The sequence below is a fragment of the Penaeus vannamei genome, chromosome 33 (assembly GCF_042767895.1).
Source record: "Penaeus vannamei isolate JL-2024 chromosome 33, ASM4276789v1, whole genome shotgun sequence".
In the NCBI taxonomy this organism is placed as follows: domain Eukaryota; kingdom Metazoa; phylum Arthropoda; class Malacostraca; order Decapoda; family Penaeidae; genus Penaeus; species Penaeus vannamei.
This window is the reverse complement of record NC_091581.1, coordinates 11,678,029-11,685,528: the sequence shown is the minus strand read 5'-3', so window position 1 is coordinate 11,685,528 and position 7,500 is coordinate 11,678,029. Positions and strand designations below refer to the sequence as shown.

Below are 7,500 nucleotides of genomic sequence, written 5' to 3'. Positions count from 1 at the left end.
CCACCTGGGGGACCGACATCCACCTGGAGGACCGACATCCACCTGGAGGATCGACATCCATCTGGAGGATCGACATCCACCTGGAGGATCGACATCCACCTGGAGGACCGACATCCACCTGGAGGATCGACATCCATCTGGAGGATCGACATCCACCTGGAGGATCGACATCCACCTGGAGCATCGACATCCACCTGGGGGACCGACATCCACCTGGAGGATCGACATCCACCTGGAGGATCGACATCCACCTGGAGGACCGACATCCACCTGGAGGATCGACATCCATCTGGAGGATCGACATCCACCTGGAGGATCGACATCCACCTGGAGGATCGACATCCACCTGGAGGATCGACATCCACCTGGAGGATCGACATCCACCTGGAGCATCGACATCCACCTGGAGGACCGACATCCACCTGGAGGATCGACATCCATCTGGAGGACCGACATCCACCTGGAGGATCGACATCCACCTGGAGGACCGACATCCACCTGGAGGATCGACATCCACCTGGAGGATCGACATCCACCTGGAGGATCGACATCCACCTGGAGGATCGACATCCATCTGGAGGATCGACATCCACCTGGAGGATCGACATCCACCTGGAGGATCGACATCCACCTGGAGGATCGACATCCACCTGGAGGATCGACATCCACCTGGAGGATCGACATCCACCTGGGGGACCGACATCCACCTGGAGGATCGACATCCACCTGGAGGATCGACATCCACCTGGAGGATCGACATCCACCTGGAGGATCGACATCCACCTGGAGGATCGACATCCACCTGGAGGATCGACATCCACCTGGAGGACCGACATCCACCTGGAGGATCGACATCCACCTGGAGGATCGACATCCACCTGGAGGACCGACATCCACCTGGAGGATCGACATCCATCTGGAGGATCGACATCCACCTGGAGGATCGACATCCACCTGGAGGATCGACATCCACCTGGAGGATCGACATCCACCTGGAGGATCGACATCCACCTGGAGGACCGACATCCACCTGGAGGATCGACATCCACCTGGAGGACCGACATCCACCTGGAGGATCGACATCCACCTGGAGGATCGACATCCACCTGGAGGATCGACATCCACCTGGAGGATCGACATCCACCTGGAGGATCGACATCCACCTGGAGGATCGACATCCACCTGGAGGATCGACATCCACCTGGAGGATCGACATCCACCTGGAGGATCGACATCCACCTGGAGCATCGACATCCACCTGGGGGACCGACATCCACCTGGAGGATCGACATCCACCTGGAGGATCGACATCCACCTGGAGGACCGACATCCACCTGGAGGATCGACATCCACCTGGAGGATCGACATCCACCTGGAGGATCGACATCCACCTGGAGGATCGACATCCACCTGGAGGATCGACATCCACCTGGAGGATCGACATCCACCTGGAGGATCGACATCCACCTGGAGGATCGACATCCACCTGGAGGATCGACATCCACCTGGAGGATCGACATCCACCTGGAGGATCGACATCCACCTGGAGGATCGACATCCACCTGGAGGACCGACATCCACCTGGAGGATCGACATCCACCTGGAGGATCGACATCCACCTGGAGGATCGACATCCACCTGGAGGATCGACATCCACCTGGAGGATCGACATCCACCTGGAGGATCGACATCCACCTGGAGGATCGACATCCACCTGGAGGATCGACATCCACCTGGAGGATCGACATCCACCTGGAGGATCGACATCCACCTGGAGGATCGACATCCACCTGGAGGATCGACATCCACCTGGAGGATCGACATCCACCTGGAGGATCGACATCCACCTGGAGGATCGACATCCACCTGGAGGATCGACATCCACCTGGAGGATCGACATCCACCTGGAGGATCGACATCCACCTGGAGGATCGACATCCACCTGGAGGATCGACATCCACCTGGAGGACCGACATCCACCTGGAGGATCGACATCCACCTGGAGGATCGACATCCACCTGGAGGATCGACATCCACCTGGAGGATCGACATCCACCTGGAGGATCGACATCCACCTGGAGGACCGACATCCACCTGGAGGATCGACATCCACCTGGAGGATCGACATCCACCTGGAGGATCGACATCCACCTGGAGGACCGACATCCACCTGGAGGATCGACATCCACCTGGAGGATCGACATCCACCTGGAGGACCGACATCCACCTGGAGGATCGACATCCACCTGGAGGATCGACATCCACCTGGAGGATCGACATCCACCTGGAGGATCGACATCCACCTGGAGGATCGACATCCACCTGGAGGATCGACATCCATCTGGAGGATCGACATCCACCTGGAGGATCGACATCCACCTGGAGGACCGACATCCACCTGGAGGATCGACATCCATCTGGAGGATCGACATCCACCTGGAGGATCGACATCCACCTGGAGGACCGACATCCACCTGGAGGATCGACATCCACCTGGAGGATCGACATCCACCTGGAGGATCGACATCCACCTGGAGGATCGACATCCACCTGGAGGATCGACATCCACCTGGGGGACCGACATCCACCTGGAGGATCGACATCCACCTGGAGGATCGACATCCACCTGGAGGATCGACATCCACCTGTAGGACCGACATCCACCTGGAGGATCGACATCCACCTGTTGGACCGACATCCACCTGGAGGATCGACATCCACCTGGAGGATCGACATCCACCTGGAGCATCGACATCCACCTGGAGGATCGACATCCATCTGGAGGATCGACATCCACCTGGAGGATCGACATCCACCTGGAGCATCGACATCCACCTGGGGGACCGACATCCACCTGGAGGATCGACATCCACCTGGAGGATCGACATCCACCTGGAGGACCGACATCCACCTGGAGGATCGACATCCACCTGGAGGACCGACATCCACCTGGAGGATCGACATCCACCTGGAGGATCGACATCCACCTGGAGGATCGACATCCACCTGGAGGATCGACATCCATCTGGAGGATCGACATCCACCTGGAGGATCGACATCCACCTGGAGGATCGACATCCACCTGGAGGATCGACATCCACCTGGAGGATCGACATCCACCTGGAGGACCGACATCCACCTGGAGGATCGACATCCACCTGGAGGACCGACATCCACCTGGAGGATCGACATCCACCTGGAGGATCGACATCCACCTGGAGGATCGACATCCACCTGGAGGATCGACATCCACCTGGAGGATCGACATCCACCTGGAGGATCGACATCCACCTGGAGGACCGACATCCACCTGGAGGACCGACATCCACCTGGAGGATCGACATCCACCTGGAGGATCGACATCCACCTGGAGGATCGACATCCACCTGGAGGATCGACATCCACCTGGAGGATCGACATCCACCTGGAGGATCGACATCCACCTGGAGGATCGACATCCACCTAGAGGATCGACATCCACCTGGAGGATCGACATCCACCTGGAGGACCGACATCCACCTGGAGGATCGACATCCACCTGGAGGATCGACATCCACCTGGAGGACCGACATCCACCTGGAGGATCGACATCCACCTGGAGGATCGACATCCACCTGGAGGATCGACATCCACCTGGAGGATCGACATCCACCTGGAGGATCGACATCCACCTGGAGGACCGACATCCACCTGGAGGATCGACATCCACCTGGAGGATCGACATCCACCTGGGGGACCGACATCCACCTGGAGGACCGACATCCACCTGGAGGACCGACATCCACTTGGAGGATCGACATCCACCTGGAGGATCGACATCCACCTGGAGGACCGACATCCATCTGGAGGATCGACATCCACCTGGAGGATCGACATCCACCTGGAGGATCGACATCCACCTGGAGGACCGACATCCACCTGGAGGATCGACATCCATCTGGAGGATCGACATCCACCTGGAGGATCGACATCCACCTGGAGGATCGACATCCACCTGGGGGACCGACATCCACCTGGAGGATCGACATCCACCTGGAGGATCGACATCCACCTGGAGGATCGACATCCACCTGTAGGACCGACATCCACCTGGAGGATCGACATCCACCTGTAGGACCGACATCCACCTGGAGGATCGACATCCATCTGGAGGATCGACATCCACCTGGAGGATCGACATCCACCTGGAGGATCGACATCCACCTGTAGGACCGACATCCACCTGGAGGATCGACATCCACCTGTAGGACCGACATCCACCTGGAGGATCGACATCCATCTGGAGGATCGACATCCACCTGGAGGATCGACATCCACCTGGAGGACCGACATCCACCTGGAGGATCGACATCCACCTGGAGGATCGACATCCACCTGGAGGATCGACATCCACCTGGAGGATCGACATCCACCTGGAGGATCGACATCCACCTGGGGGACCGACATCCACCTGGAGGATCGACATCCACCTGGAGGATCGACATCCACCTGGAGGATCGACATCCACCTGTAGGACCGACATCCACCTGGAGGATCGACATCCACCTGTTGGACCGACATCCACCTGGAGGATCGACATCCACCTGGAGGATCGACATCCACCTGGAGGATCGACATCCACCTGGAGGATCGACATCCACCTGGAGGATCGACATCCACCTGGAGGATCGACATCCACCTGGAGGACCGACATCCACCTGGAGGACCGACATCCACCTGGAGGATCGACATCCACCTGGAGGATCGACATCCACCTGGAGGACCGACATCCACCTGGAGGATCGACATCCACCTGGGGGACCGACATCCACCTGGAGGATCGACATCCACCTGGAGGACCGACATCCACCTGGAGGACCGACATCCACCTGGAGGACCGACATCCACCTGGAGGATCGACATCCACCTGGAGGATCGACATCCACCTAGAGGATCGACATCCACCTGGAGGACTGACATCCACCTGGAGGATCGACATCCACCTGGAGGACCGACATCCACTTGGAGGACCGACATCCACTTGGAGGACCGACATCCACTTGGAGGACCGACATCCACCTGGAGGATCGACATCCACCTGGAGGATCGACATCCACCTGGAGGACCGACATCCACCTGGAGGATCGACATCCACCTGGAGGATCGACATCCACCTAGAGGATCGACATCCACCTGGAGGACTTACATCCACCTGGAGGATCGACATCCACCTGGAGGACCGACATCCACCTGGAGGATCGACATCCACCTGGAGGATCGACATCCACCTAGAGGATCGACATCCACCTGGAGGACTGACATCCACCTGGAGGATCGACATCCACCTGGAGGACCGACATCCACCTGGAGGATCGACATCCACCTGGAGGATCGACATCCATCTGGAGGATCGACATCCACCTGGAGGATCGACATCCACCTGGAGGATCGACATCCATCTGGAGGATCGACATCCACCTGGAGGATCGACATCCACCTGGAGGACTTACATCCACCTGGAGGATCGACATCCACCTGGAGGACCGACATCCACTTGGAGGACCGACATCCACTTGGAGGATCGACATCCACCTGGAGGACCGACATCCACCTGGAGGATCGACATACACCTGGAGCATCGACATCCACCTGGAGGATCGACATCCACCTGGAGGATCGACATCCACCTGGAGGATCGACATCCACCTGGAGGATCGACATCCACCTGGAGGATCGACATCCACCTGGAGGATCGACATCCACCTGGAGGATCGACATCCACCTAGAGGATCGACATCCACCTGGAGGATCGACATCCACCTGGAGGATCGACATCCACTTTCGGTAACACGCGGAGGAAGTGCGGCTCAAACGAAGGCCGCGAAAGAGAATTATGCGTCGAATTAGATTTTGATTTTATACTTTTCATAATTCGGAAGACAATATTTTGCAAGGAGAGGTGGAGATTTTTAGGAAGTGAAAATTAAGTATGCAAATGAAAATGTGATTACGTCACTCGCTTTGTCATAATGCATCGTCATCTATTCATATAGATCTACATATATTAGTGTTAGATATACATACATAGACACATATCTACATACATACATACACATATACACACACACACGTATATATATATATATATATATATATATATATATATATATATATATATATATATATATATATACAAGATTATGTTCCCCTGGTTGTCACAGTGTCAGTAAAGACAATTGTCATTCTCAGAAGAAAAATATAACAAAATGGAAAACGGGAAATTTGGAGCTATCAACAAACCAGTGTAAAAGCGACGGAGAAGCACTTGTTTAATCACCATTAGTAATCACAAATCCTAATAAATGTCCTCTTGCTACAATTCAGTTAATATCAAGCCTAACAAGAATATTCGAAGCTTCTTTTACCAAGGAGACATTTAATTCTCATGTCGATAATATATGCCGCCGTCATTTAGCCCAAAAATTACTGTAAAATTACCCCAGCTCTCGTTGCCCACTTTATTAAGCCTAACTGTACACGCAGATAGTTAGGCCGGACTTAGAACTCGTTTGCAGTTACGTCCCGGGCAATGAGCAGGCGAGGCAGGGAAGCTCCGAGGTTTCAGAGAGCAATTTTGGGGCCTTGGTGCAGGGGGTGAACTGCGAATCAGAACGGCTGGCTCTGATGCATAGTACTTGGTTGAGATTCACCGTTGTGAATGGTGGACTTGGGTGAAGGCTTTGCCGTCGTTTGATGGTTTGTAAATATTGAATGTGGTGGTGGCAGTGTGTTCGTGGTGTGTTGTAATGTGATTTATATAGATGCAAAGGGTCACCAGCAGCATATATCTGTCCGTTCATTCATAAGCCTCAGTTTCTGTGCCAGTAGTGACTGGGAGCGAATCAGCATTCCAGATTTCCAGTTCCAGTCTCTCAGAAAAGAAGGAATGGTTGATTATGTTTGTAGAGGCAACTTTCGCATCAAAATGACTGACGGAAATTCAAGCTTGCAGTTAGGACGTTACCTAGGATTCCCTTTGTGAAAAGGATTACAGATCATTACTATAACTCAACGTTCCAGGAGCTCCATGACGATCGATACGAGTTGAGGCACTTGACAAGCGGTGCCATGTCACGTAAACGACCTACGCGATAGAATAGCTTAATGTGCAGTCAAGTGTGTGTTTGTGTATATGTGTGTGTCTGTTTAAATGTACATATATGTACGTGTGTGTGTGTGTGTGTGTGTGTCTGTTTAAATGTACATATATGTACGTGTGTGTGTGTGTGTGTGTGTGTGCATGTGTGTGTGTGTGTGTGTGTGTGCATGTGTGCGTGTGTGTGTGTGTTTGTATGTGTACATAAACACAAACATATATGTATACATATATGTGTATGTATGTAAGTATATAGATAGATAGATATAGATATATGCATATATATAGATATACATATATACATATACATAAATATATGTATTAGATACACACGTATTTACACACACACACCTTTTTTCTCTCAC

The 7,500-nt window shown here is 54.0% G+C and overlaps 1 protein-coding gene across 3 annotated transcripts in view; it reads right to left on the bottom strand.

Annotated features, from left to right (window-relative positions):
• The window catches only part of LOC138867913 (uncharacterized), a 737,042-nt gene that overhangs the window by 659,201 nt on the left and 70,341 nt on the right, over positions 1-7,500 (bottom strand). The gene's annotated exons all lie outside the window — the stretch shown is intronic.